Consider the following 15,173-nt stretch of genomic DNA (forward strand, 5'->3'; position numbering starts at 1 on the left):
CTAGACCTACTATATTAATGGTAAAACCTTTATTTGTTTGCTATTCAATTGTTGATTGAGACTCTCTGAAGCTCCTTCACAACTGCTCTAGCATTCATCTGCATTGTTTCTCATGTCCCACATGTAGCAGTCTATTAGAATTCTTATTGCCACATTGAGATTATTGTTGAAGTTTTGAGATCACCCTTTCTTTCTTGTAGCATTTTTGTGAAGGCAACTCTGTCCTTGGACACTTGGTCTTCCTCTTCTAAAGGATTAGTAATTTGCACATTTCAAGCTTTCTTAGCTGATAATACCTTTCCTTTTATTTGGTATCTCCATCTATCTTCGTTGTCCATGGAGGTGGGAACACCAAAGTGGTGATTTGACTACAGCAAGATCCTATTAAATCATCACAATACAAATAGAAACCTCCAAGACTTCCTAAATTAAACCAAAATCTTATAATTAATTGAAATCCAATGATTGTGTTTCTGAGTGTATTGTAGGATTTGAGCTCTCAAAAGATACTTATCCTTTGTAGTGGTTCACTTCCCACAATCTACAAGTCATGCAATTGCAAGAGATTGGATCAGTTTTTTTTATTTGTTTATTATAGATTGTTCCAAAAATTATCCCCTATATGTTACAAACTCCATGGATAAATAGCATGATTACACATGTCAATTAAAGGTATGATACTATAATTTCTTCCCTTTTTCATATTTTTGGTGGAACATGCTACTTTATGCTAAAACCTTCATACCAATATATAATAATTGACTGATTAGTATTGATCTTTATATCTATATCATCTAACATATTTCAAACTTTTCATAGGTTGCAGGACACATCAAAGGCAACAAAGGCGAGGCTGGAAAAGGTTGGGCAGCACAGACTTGGCTCTGGGGGATATTCAAAAATCAAAGCATGTGTTGTAAGTAGCAATAAATGAATTGCAAAGAAAAATTATTCATAAAATACAAATAATTTTTTTAATTAATAAAAAAATGCAGGGTACTAATTTTAATCTGGAGGCCATCGAAGAACACACAAAAATTGCCTTCAAGCAAGGCTATGCAGTAGTGGTTGAACGCCTACGACAAGCTTCCACTGCCCCAACCGAACAATCTCTTGCATCATGTGCATAGGTAAATATGCCAAAATATATATTAGAAATTGAATACTTGAGCAACAATTTATTTGATAATAATGTGCATGACATTGCAATGTAGCTTGTTAATCATGACATAGATCATACGTAGCATCATGAAACCTCTAATGTGCATCATACTATCAATGGAGGTGCTCATTTGTTATTTAAAACTAATTATGTAATTATTAATACAATTTAACATCTTTAATTGAACTTGGTGTAACCTTTTTGTGTTGAGGATATAGAATCATGTCGTGTTGAACAAGTGCCGGAGGATGTTCAGACTAATTAGCAGGTAGATCATGTCACACATTCAACTAAAGAAAATCTATGTTTTGTTCTTTTAAATTAATTTTTTGATTTATAGTTCTTTTACTTAAATAAAAACTTTTAATTCACTAATATAAAATAGTGTGAATTTAACTCATGAAGTACGTGTTATTGCAGTAGACCCCTCTTTGGTGCAGCGGCCTCATGATGTTCCTGAACGGATGAGAAGGAGACATGTGTTAGAACCAGTAGAGGAGGGGGATGACGAGGACATTGATATTCCTCTTAGAAATTTTATGAAAAAAATAAATGGAAAGAAAGCAAAAAAGATATGATTATTCATGAATGACTTACTCTTGAATATTGTTAATGAATATTATTCATTAATGTTGGGTGCTAATGAATATTGTGTTAATGAATTATTCATGAATGACTTACTCTTGAATGTTGTGTGTTAATGAATTTTGTGTTAATGAATTATTCATGAATGTTGTGTGTTTATGAATTTTATGTGTTAATGAATGTTATCATGTGATTATAATGATTGAATTTTATATTTCAAAAATGGATGAATTGAATGTTATTAAATGTTAATGGGGAATTTAGAGTGATGTTAGGGTGGGGGGGAGGGGCCAAATGAGCTTCCACCTTCATGTGGTTGGCCCTGTTAAGTAGAGAATATTTAACTATTCTTGAAACCAATTGAAGCTCAAACTTTAAAGATAAGCTTATAGTTAATAGTGACAACCAATTAGCAAGTTGAAATGAAGTTCTTCGTTACAAGTACCTTTTTATTTTTTAAAGCACAATGTCATGTTTTAATATTGTATAGTTTTTTTTTCTTAAGTTAAAGTATTCTTTTACTATAACAACATAATTAATGACCATTTTAGTAACTATTCTAACATCGCTTTATGAAAAATCTTGTTTTGGAAAAGATGGCGATAAGTGGTGTTGTCTATTCCTTGTGAGATTGGATTGCACAGGTCTGTATCTCAACATCATTTGCATGTAGTAGAAATGCATACTTACAACCATTTCATTCTACATTTAAAAACATTGATGATAATATTTCTCATTTTAATTTATATTTTTGTCTATAGTCATTATAAACGTTGCAACCTTAGTCAGCTTTTATAGGCTATGAAGAACATAGTTGAATACTACAATAATTTTGTGGTTAGGCAACGATAGTGATTCTTCTAAGCCAAAAGATGAGACAACTATATTTCATCTTAAGATAGCAATGGAGTTATTCATGTATGATTCCTTTCTTTAATGGTGATTTGGATTTTTTAATAGTTCTAAATATGTTGCCATAGTGCCTATTCAACCTTGTCCGTGTATACTGACATTTTGTAGTGTAAAGTATGTAATCAACATCCTTTTGTAGCTCAAATGTTCAAACAGGTTGGGAAATACTCTATCCACATGCATATTCCATTGTAGACTACCTTTGCTTGTCTTCGGTAACCTTGGTTTCTTGGGATTTTTGCTCTGGTCACGATCCTTCAAACTGTTTGGTTATAAAAATATCTTGTGCCAAGATAAGTATTGCAAATCTGAAGGTAGTTTGACAATAACTCATAGCCATTGTTTTTTAATAGGATCAGTTGATTTTGATTTTAACCAAATAAATAACCATCTCTAGCAGTTTTGGTCTGAAACATGCTAACAGTTGTTTCTTTTCTGTCCTATATTTTTAGTTTAGAAATGCTTGTTGGTCCTGATGGTGAGCTCCTTGATAAGCTGCATAACTTGGAACCATGTCTGATAGAGCATGTTAGCAATGAGATAATGGACCAGGATCCCAATGTTCGGTGGGATGATATTGGTAAATTTAATATGGCTAAATGAATTGATGATAATATTATTCATGTTTATTTCTATGTACCGATTAACATTAATAATTTTTCTACCAAAATTATACTGAAGCTGGTTTAGAGCATGCCAAAAAGTGTGTGATGAAAATGGTCATATGGCCTCTATTGCGACCTGACATCTTTCAAGGTTGTCGCTCTCTAGGAAAAGGGCTCCTCTTATTTGGCCCTCCTGTAAGTTAGTCTGATTTATTCTCTGTTCTTTATATGTTGGAAATTCATTTTTGTTTACAATAAAGTACATTTAATTTGCTCTTAGGGTACTGGGAAAATGATGATTAGATACGCTATGGCAGGAGAAGCCAAAACTACTTTCTTTTATATTTTTTCCAGTTCATTGACAAGTAAGTGGCTAAGTTCCTAATAAAATCATGCTTTCAAGTTATTTTATTGTTTTGATTCTTGAATGCAGAAAGCCTTGTATAATTGTTTTTCTAGGGAAGCACTTGTGCTTAACGAAAGTCTTACATAATAAAGATAACATCAAAAACTATAACAAATGGTTTTTTTTTGTGAGAAATTAGACACATATTAGGATTTCATGTGCAAGTACAATTTCTAAAGCATATACCATGGCAGGAGTTAACGACCAACAAATTTCAATAACAAAAAAAACATTTTCCTATGATTGATTGCTAGAATTAAATATTGATTTAAGGGAAGAGCGCAGATTGAAAGAGGGTATTGGGCATCTGTTATCATTTACTTTTTTGTTTTGGGTGACAATACAATACTATTAGATTAGGGTATTGGGCATCTGTTATCATCATATTATAAGATGGCAAATGGTGTGAAATTGTACTTTCCTTAGTTGTGGTTGCATACCTACTGCACTCTTTCATTTGAAAAATTAATAGAAATACCATATCTAGTAGCTTCTCTATGTTGTATTCATTTATTGGTAATGATTCAATGTCATGCCATTTGATGGTAGCTTCTAGAGTTTCATTTAGTTTTAAGGTGTGTCTTATCTTTTCAAGTTTGTATACTCCATTTGGTAGTTTGGTATTAATTGATGATGTCTGGGATCTTCTCTCTTCATTGTAGTCTTCATCATCATCCAACTTGTTGTTTGGTATTTTCCATGGTCTTCAGCATGGTTGTGTATTTTATCTATCTAGTTCAAAGACTCTATGCACCTAAGGTGGAAGCCATTTAGAACTAATAGTTGGAGAGATCATGTTTCCCCCTGTAAAACTAGAAAATTTCATGAGTTTAAGGTCAAGAAGGAAGATATCGCAAGATTTTGAGTAGCAAAATATGCTTAAAGATACATATTTAATTGATTCTTTGGTGAAGTTTCTTATTTCAATTCAATTGATTTTGGTTGTCAACCAAATTCCTAACTCCAATGTATATTGTATTTCAGTGCTACATTTTCATAGGGATCTAAGTAAAATGACAGTTGACTATTATTTATATTTGAGAATTTGTGTTGTGCCTTACTATGATTTTACTTAAAATTTATATCATTCAGATATATAATGGTTTCACAATTTATTATTGTTTTATATTTGCTTGTTGTATCTGTTGGCACATTATATCAACATTACTTATTGTTATAATTATTGTAATATCGAACAATAACTTCATGAAAGAAGGATTTAGGATACTAATTTTTTTTGTTAGCTAGCATTTGTTAGAGAAAATAAACATATGGTCATATACGTGGATATACTATTTTCATAACTTAGGCAAGAACCTACAACACAAAGATAAAATTTGCGAGCCTCTTATGATTTTGGGTTCAAATCTACTAGAATTTAATAAATAATAATAATAGTAATTAATAAAAACATAAAATAATAATTAATCTTAGCTTTGACCTCTTATCAATCAAAAAATAAACATCAGAATTTACTGATATCTTGTACTTACTATATACATCTTTCACTACCATAACTAGATCAACCATTTTTAGTTATCAAACTCTTTTATCTAGTTAACTCGTGAGTAATCTATAAAACATGCATTTCTCAACTTCAGTTACCAAATTTGTGCTCTCATTTCTCTACAAATAGATATCAAGATATCTAGAAAGTTAATGATTCTCACATTGATACTGAGGGATTATGCTTCTATGCTCTTCATTAATCTACAAGCTTTCTTATAATACAAGAAACCATAAAATGGTTGTTTTTTTTTTCAGTTTTATCAATGCATGTTCTTCATCATTGGGTCAAGTAATCTATCCACATATTTCCCCTATGTGGTACTGTGATTGCCACATGTAATTGTTATTTGCTAGAAATTGTCCTAAAAAATATTGTCCAGAAAAATGGATCAAGAAGATTTAATGTCTTTCTCATGGCAAGTTTGGTTATTAATAATAATGTAAAATTGGCCTCATTCTTTTAACAATTATTTTCATGTTATCCGTAGAAGAAATTTTATCATTTAAGTTTCTTGCTCTTGCAAGATGAACTACGAGATGCAGTGTTACTGGTGTTTGCAAATAAGTAGGATATTCCCAATGCAATGAATGTTGCAGAGATCATGATAAACTTGGGTTGCATTCTCTTAGGCTGCGACACTTGTGAGTATCACATTCTTTATAATTCTCAGTATTAAAAATTGTAGATACTAATCATCTATTATGCTACACTATTTCTACTTTGCATATAGTTTATCATCACTCTAGTAAATGAGAAAAAAAACTACAATCTAAGTGTTGCTTGTGAAATAGCTTGTATCATGTCCTAAGGTATATACAAAGCATCTATGATAATTTGTTAGAAATAAATCATTTTATTTTAGTTCTTATGGCTTTTTTTTTATTTTGCAGGTTTGAAAGATTACAGTGGAATAGGGTTCAAGAATTTTGTATTACAAAAACGTCTTATTTCTTTATTGATACAGATAGATTGAGGAGGTAAAACTTTAGTTTTGATGCATACTCATATGTAGGATGCAAACTTATTTTGATGTGACATTATGTGTGTTGTCTTTCACATTTTACTATCAATTTTCTATCCAATTTAATGACCCAAATCTACTGAGAAAAACTGTGAAGGTCACAATTGCTATTAAAATCTTGTACTACATTTTTATGTTTATCACTTACCTATCTGCAACTCCACAATCGATATTGATAGTCTCGTGCCCTCACCGTGCAACTGAACTACTTTAGTTTTATTGATGCAACTGAACTACGAGTGCCTTTTGTGTTCTTGACAAATCGTAAACTTTCAACTTTTGTGAAGCCATTAAGGATGCAAATGAACAACTGATGAGGTGTCAATTTTAAGGCAATTTTTTGTTTCTATAACGTATAGTTCAATTGCTAGAAATATTTCATCTAGATTGTTAATTGATAGATTGTTAATTTTTCATGTCATTTTCTACTTTGGTTGGGTAGTTCTCCTTGCATTTTTAAATCGTAAATCTTGTTGCAGTCTTTAGCCTAATGACAGTTTGGTATTACATCCAAGGCGATAACATAGTTGACTTAAAACTTTGCATTAAAGAAAACATCAAGGGATAATATTTGAATTGTGGATATTTATAAATTATGTTGGTTTTAGACATAGTTATAGTTATAGTTATATATGCACTCTTATGATGATGTGATTGGGACTATAAGTTTTTTTGTCACGTTTATCTATTTGAAAAATAGATGAAATTATTGGCTTTCATTCCTGATAAATAATTCTTTCCTAATTTTATTCTTCCCTGCAGGAACCAAAATTTAGACATGTTGTGCCAATTATTGCAAAGGCTTTTCTCTCATAGGAGCCTTCTAAACTACACAAAATTTTAGTTGTAAAGCATAATTTCTCAGTGGAGACTTAGGATATCGTGCACATTTCTTCCTCCTTCCCATTATTTTGTATGAAATAAATCATGTGACGAACGAAATAATGGTGTGCAGGTAGAAATGTGCACAATACCCTGACTCTCATGCACTGCGAAATTACACTTTAGAATCAAGTTTTGTTTAGTTTAGAAGGCTCCTATGAGAGCAAAGCTTTTACAATAACTGGGATAGCTCGTCAAAATTTCTACATATCTTGGTCTCAATTTTGATGCAAATGTGTAGAAAGGTAAGGTCTTTTGGTTGTAATTTTGACACCAAATTGGTCGCCTTTGATGTCACTTGTATGGCACCGACGTAGAACAGTAAGGGGTTTTGGTCGCAATTTAGATGCCAAATTGCTGTAGGTTTACATCAAAATTTCAACCAGTGGTGCCTTTAAATGAGGAAATAATAGTTTAGGTTGGACTAGGGAAATCGACGAAATTCACGTTAGTAAGTCCACCTTTATGAAGTTGAAATTTCAAGGCAAAATGTATGTCGCGAAAAACCGACCAAAAAAGATCGACCAACCTACTCTTGTCAAAATTTTGACCTTTTCGCGTTGAAATTTAGGCCTAAATTTACTAGTGTAACCAACTCTCATGATCTTACTAGTTGTTGGTCTAGCTAAGAAATGGCCACCATCAAGACCATCATGAAACTCTTTGATCATCTTATCAATTTGATCAAGGTTGATACATCTTAATAATGCTCCATTAATATCCTTTCTAAAGAGAAATCAATCCACTAGGACAAAAGGGATAGACTACAATCTGAATTGTCTTCTTTTAGCTCTGTTGAACCCTTGTGGATATCCTTCTCCCAACAAGAAGGTTGTCATGTCTTACATCCAATCATTCAAATTTCCATCCCCTATTGGTTTTGTATCTTTTGTAACTAGAGAAACCTTGTTAGTAGACTCCTAGGATGAAATCATTTGTTCACATAGTCCTTTACCTCTAACCAGCTTGGTGATCTTGATGTCTATGTCATACTCCATGGCCTTACTGATCCATCCAACCCTTCTCTCATTGACATCCTTATTTAAAAGGAAGTCCTTCACACTTGCATGAGGGACTAAGAGCTGGATCCTTTTATGTGACAAAATATGTTTGAACTTTTTGAAGACTCTTATGACAAGGAGGACCTATTTTTCTACATAGTTGTACTTAGCTTCATAGTGCTTTATCCCTTCACTAAAAAAGGCTATGGGTTGTCCTTCATTTGTACCATTAAGTTGTGTCAAGATAGCTGAGATGCTTAACTCACCCCCTAGGGTATAGAGAATGAAATCCTTATCAAAATTGGGATTGATGCGCGTAGGAGTTGATGTTATTGCTACCTTAATCTCTTCAAAACTAGCTCTCCCTTCCTTTGTCCAAGTGAATACCATATCCTTTTTTAGCATTTTTGTAAGGGGCTCAACCATGGTAGCAAGATTAGGGATAAATCTCCTTACAAAGTTAATTCTACCAAGGAGGCTCTGCAACCCCTTCTTATGACTAGGAAGTGGGAGAGCAAGAATTGTCTTTGTTCTCTCTAGATCAATATCCAAACCCTCCTTAGACAAAATATGTCCAAGAAAATTTCCTTGATTAGTAGAAAACACACAATTTCTTGGATTTAGGAATACACCATACTCCCTACATTTGATGAATACCTACCTCAAATGACCAAAATAATCTACCACATTCCTGGAGTAGATTGTGATATCATCAAGGTAAACCAAGACAAATATCTCAATCATATTCTTGAAGACCATCTTCGTTACCTTTTGAAAAGTAGCACCTACATTAGTTAGTCCTAAAGGAATCTTGTTATAGGCATAAGTTCCTCATTTAGTGGTGAAAGAAGTCTTGTATCTATTAGATTCTTGGACTAACACTTGATTATAACTAGAGAACCCCTCTAAGAAAGAAAATCTTTTTCAACCACTAAATTTGGACAAGATTTGTTCCATGGAAGGGAGAGGATGGTGATCTTTAAGAGAAGCCCTATTAAGGTCCCTAAAATCTACACACAATCTAATTTCATCATTTTTCTTCCTAATGGGAACAAGGTTGGCTACCCAAAAAGAATTCTTAATAGGAAAAATTATATTAGCATCTATTAGCTTGGATAACTCTTTTCTCATTATAGGCTCAATCTTAGCGTTGAGTGGACTTTTCTTTTGTCTAACATGTTTGACATTGTCATGCAAGTCTATAGTATGTTGAAACAAACTTGGGTCGAAACCATTTAAATCATCATATGTCCATGCAAATACATCATTTTATTCTTGACATAAATGAACAAAATTTTCTTGTTCAACTTCAGAGCATACCTTTCCCAAACTGAGAGTCTTTCCATAAGCAATTGTAACTGGTGTGTGATCATCTTTATTTGCAGCTAGATTCCAACTTCTTCTCCTTGCTTGATCATTAGGGTTAAATATATTCTCCAAAGTGATTAGGCCTTTGGGTAACTTGTTTGAACTGAGGTTCATGATTTGATCACCATACTGACCTTGCAATTTAGATTGGCTCCTCTTAGAGAATTCTACTTCACTTTGCAAAAAGTTGATAATTTGTGCATCAGAATCAAAAACCTACCAATTGGTATTATTGTCTAGGATTGCAAGTCTTACCATCACTATAACGTGTTGCTCCTTCTCATATTTAACACACTCTAGTACATCATAAGAAGCACCAATTGCTGCAAAATTATTTGTTTGTCTATTCTCTCTCCAGGGAAAACTTTGAGTGTTGAATGCTTGAAAACTTTCAAGCAAGTCCCACACTCTGTGTTTATATGATTTGAGGAGGTTTTTCTTGGTGATATTTTGGCTTCTTACTTGATTAACAACCAACTCACTATATCCAAATACCTTTAGAGCCTTGATTCCTCTCTTTTGTACAAGTTGGAGACCTTGGATGAAAGCTTCATACTCTGCTACATTATTGGTACAGCTGAATGTAGCCTATAAGAGAAATAGTATTTATCCAATTCAAGGGAAATGAGCATGACATCAGCCCTTAAACCATATTTATTCCTTGAGCCATCAAAAAATATGCTCCACAATCCATCTCTATTTTCTTCCTTCTTCATGAGACTAGGAATAGGAGCATCCTTTTTTGATATACAATATGTCCCAAGGCCTATCTCTAGGGTTTCTTGTACTAAGTCAAATTGATAAGTGGTTGTCCACTCATCCAAGAGATAGTCAGGACCTTTTTCCAAAGAAGTAGCATGCCCTTGTGCCATGTCATTATCATCTATCTGAAGAATAGCACAATTCATGTTTATGGGATTTGGAGTATAGGTCTCGATATGATTGAGGGCTAGAGGCTCTGCTTTAATGGAGGCTTTTGTTCCATGCCTTGTTCTAAAAACCATATAAGACCAGTTAGAAGAAATATAGCTAGCTATTTGTGCAGTAAAATCTCTAGAAAGACAAATGGTGAAATGTGGTTTAACCTCTACTACTGATATGTCTTGTGTAATAGTACAACCAGGGAAAGAATGCAATTCCATTTCTACACTCTTTAAGACTCCCACTATCTTGATAGAGCTACCATATAATTGGAGCACATCCCTAACCATTGGCTCATATTTCATACCTATGAGGTCAACTACACACCTAGGCATTACAGAACTACTAGCCCCTGAATCAATCATGCAATTATGGACTAGTGTATCTCCTATAATTAAAGAGACATAGAAAGGAGGAGGCTTTTCTTTCTTGCTCGATTCTCCTTCCTTTCTTGGCTACACTAGGCTTGTAGCATCCTTTGGAGTAGTTGATTGATCTTCCACTCTTATGGTCTCTAGCTCCTACCACAGTAGCACCCTTTATGATGGCATAGCAGTAACAACATCCCACATAGGGACACTGATATTGGTCTTCTTCATCTAATCCACAATATTAAGAGGAGTACCGACTACTTTGATTGAAGCTTTGGGAACTATAGGGGCTGATAATCAAACAGGAACAACCTGAGATTCAAAAGACTTTCCTCTATTTGTGTCCTGTTGATGTCAAGTAGCCACACTTGGTTGTGTACTCATGATTGGAATAGAAGGAGCAACTCCTAAAGTTAAAGATTGATTAGGTGGAAGAGGGATAGTATCCTCTATAGCTCTTCTCTTACTTTTGGTGTTGTGAGCTATGGCATCCTAATTGGTATGGCAACATTCTCCTGGTTGATGGTTCATGAAAGAATAATCACCTTGGTGCCACAAGTGGGCAGTATTGGTAGCTTGAAGGGCATCATCTTGTTGTCCTGGTGCTTGGTCTTGAGTGGTTAGAACTACGTATGATTCTACTTTAAGGCACATGCAATGACCATAAGAATAATTGTAGGAGGGACAGAATTCTTGGTCCTAAGCAAGATTGTTATGAGGAATCAATGTACTCATTGGATTTGGGTTTACATTTGCTACAAGGGTAGTGCCAATAGGCATATTATATGTAGGGTTTTGAAAATAAGGTTGGGGAGGCTTAGTATTCTGGGCTTGCTGCTTTTCCAAGGTCACCACCTTGTTGCTCATCTTTTGGACCACTGAGAAATTTGTCATCCAGCTTCTTTTCTCGATCCTGTAGCTTCTTGCCAATCTTAGAGCCCTGGTCTTGCAATTTTTTATTACTTAACATAAGGGCTTGCATCATGTCCTTCAGCTTTCCAAACTCACTAGAAGATGTGGAGCCCACTTGCTCTACAACAAGAGGTTGGCTTGTGGAGGTAGTAGGGATAGGGGCTACTGTGGGTTGATGATTGGGCATATTTGGGAAGAAAGGCATAGGAGGCCTTGGAGCTAATTTTCCTCCTTGTATCAAGATACTTTCTGCCCTTATAGCAATTTCATAGGCATCAAGCAAAGTATCTCCTCTCATGGATTGCAGGGTGGTAGAAATATCACTTTTAAAGGCTCTAAGGTAATATAAGAAAGCATTACCATGAGAAGGCTTTACTGTAGTAGCTATTATATCCCATGTCTTTTAAAATCTATAATTAAAATCAGTCATATATTCATGGGGTGCCCTTTTGATAGTTATTAATTGTTCTAAAAGTGATAGGTGATCACTTTTGTCTTCAAAATGCTTGCAAAGTCCTACTCCCAACCCATCCCAATCAGTAATAGAATTAGGAGCCAAACCTTTATACCACTACAAGGATTTCCCTTTTAGAGATGAAGCTAAGAGCCTAATAGCAACATCATCTTCACAATACCATGTACATTGCAGACATTTGAAACTTCTTGAATGTGTTCAAAGGGAGAAATGGAAGTTTCACCAGTAAATTCAGGTATACTTTTAAGTGCAGCAACTAGAATGTCATGTCTATGAGCTACGAGAAGAGGGCTTCCACCATTGAAGGTGGAAAAAATATGGGCTCTAGGTTAGGCCATATAGAATAATGACCTATTCAAATGAAAATATGGCAACCTAGCATGCGATCTATCAATAGGAAGAGTAGAGAGAGATCTTGCAAGTGTATTTGTTGTTGTTGCACTCTTAACTGGTGATAGAGATACCCTGTTTCTCTTTCTTCTAGGGTTTGAAAATGAAATCTCAATCTATTGAAAATTACCTCTAGAAGATACTCTTGTGTGAGCCTCGGGCATGAACCATAGAAACTTGGTTTGAAACCAGATGTATTAGTAGAGTGGAGTCACCAAGTACTTGTAAATGAGCCTTTTGAAGGCCTAAAATACTGAGAGCAACACTATCTTCTCGACATGAATCTAAAGTTTTCTTCTTTGACACCAGTGAACTTAGAATGCTTCAATATGAGTGTTCCACCAAGCATGCCAAAAACTATTATCACAAAAGCTTTCACCCTTGCCTAAAGTTTTTACCTAAAGGCAACCTTATGAAACATGGAAACAATCTCCAATTTATGGGGCTTGAACTATGAGATCGAATCTCTAGAGAAGGTCAACTTTCTCACTATCAAGATGCACCTAACTATTCTTTTGAGAGGAAAAGGTAGAAGGATTGCATAAAAGAAAACTACCTAATCTAATATAAAAGGGGTGATACACCAAAATAGTATGTTCAACCTTATCTCTCCCCAAGAATGGATAGTTCATCAATATAGACTCAAAGTATACAAATTCAATCCTTTCTTAATCCAACAACCATATGTAGATCAAAAACCAAAAGAATGATATAAGGAAGAGACTTTACTTTATATCATTCCAAAAGCCAAGTAGATACAATCATACAGTTGAGAAATGAAGACAATACATTAACACAAGGCAAGAAGGTATTGCACAATATATTAATGGAAGAAAGAGATACAACAAAGGAGTATATTAACTCAGAGGCAAAGGAATTTTCTCTAGTAGAGCATAGACATAGAATGCTACAAAATCAAAGAAAAGATTGACCCTAAGAAGAGTTTAAAAACTTTCTTTTATAGTTTAAGCATAATTGAGAAACTTCTACTAGAAGCCAAGAAAATCAACCACTACCACCAAGTTACAAGGACATTAATGCAGATACAGAAGGATTTGATTAGGTGCACATCCATATGTAGAAATTTGATCCCTATGTGCATATTTGACCTTTGAAGGGACAGAAACGACAACCATAACTGAAAAATTGGGTAGATGGATAACCCAAAGTAGTAAGAAGATAGAAAATTTATTCACCATGCATGGGGAACACAAAATAGTAGTTGCAGATGATCAAAAGATCAATCTAGTGATTAAAGAGCCACTAGTTATGCATTTTTTGATCACTTCCAAATCAGATATGTTAGCAAGTCAAACAAAAATTAATTGTCAATCCCACCATGTGGCCCGATGACATTACAACATTCTTCCACCTCACCCTAGCATTGAAATCTATGTTGACCCGTGCCTTTGCCTTAGTCACAGCTTCACCACCTTTATATTCATTAACCTTTTTACCCTTGCGAAACCACGACACCATCAAATCTAACAGTTATTGTTGCTTCGTTTCTTGCCTTCTCTTCACTTCACTAACTATTGTAACCCAACGATTGCATGATTGTAACTGTTCGCAATGTCACCATGTAGACTCTAGTTAGACCTAACCCTTTGTGACCATGCGAAACTATGAACCTTAATTGTCACCACTTAGTGGACACATTGACTCAAGATAAAGTTAAACTCATTGCAACCATGCTACAAAATAATTTTAATTGTTGCTTCTGTGACCTCGAGCCCACTGGTATACATGTCTTGTTGTCACTATCTCGCTATGACTATTCTATGCAAATTTCATTAACAATAAAGCGACATTTGTTGATCCTAAAAAGATCAGACGACTATGACAAAAAATCTCCCTTCCATTGTGTTTATATTTATGGTGAATAAAAACTTGTCAGTTAGAACCTCATTTATGGCAAAAAACTTTCGACAACTCCCTATATGGTTGGTCCTACCACTTCCACGTGTCCACCTATTGTTGGATCACAACCTGGAACTAGGGCTTGGCGTTTAACCCCACGACAATGCGAACAAAGGGTTTTTCACTTTTGTGGTATTGAGCATGATTTTCCCTTAACCCATTGCGACTGTGTGATCCAAAGGGTGATCACAACATCGTCGCTCTTAACTAGATGTTAGCCTTCTAAATGACGACCCTGCGCTTACTGCTGAGAAGACCGTATTGCACATTCGTGACCTGTTTGATGGTTAGGACATGATATCCTACGACCAGATGATGGAAGGTAGTCGCATGGTCATGACTTGAAACATTCACAGGGACATATCATGAAAAGGCTTGAAACTTAGGGATATAAGGATAAGTTAAAGATTTTTTAATGTATCCCTATAACACTAGAATATTTGAATATCTTGAATATTTGAAAAGATATTACACTTGACCATGCTTGATAGGCAAAACTCAAATTTTTGGGAGAGGGCAGAAGTTGCTAACAGTAACCATAATTATTAAACAACACATGAAATATAGTCAACTAAGTAATCATCATTGATACATCTTTAATCCAAGTCATGAAATAATATCATAAAACTGTAAATCCGGTATGTCTAAAACTAATCAATGCATAAAATCAGCCTAAAAGAGTTTGGCAATCAGAACATAAAAGCAGACGATGGGTGGGATTACATGCAAGTT

The sequence above is a fragment of the Cupressus sempervirens genome, chromosome 11, assembly GCF_028749045.1.
Source record: "Cupressus sempervirens isolate cs-2001-9-10 chromosome 11, ASM2874904v1, whole genome shotgun sequence".
Taxonomy (NCBI): Eukaryota; Viridiplantae; Streptophyta; class Pinopsida; order Cupressales; family Cupressaceae; genus Cupressus; species Cupressus sempervirens.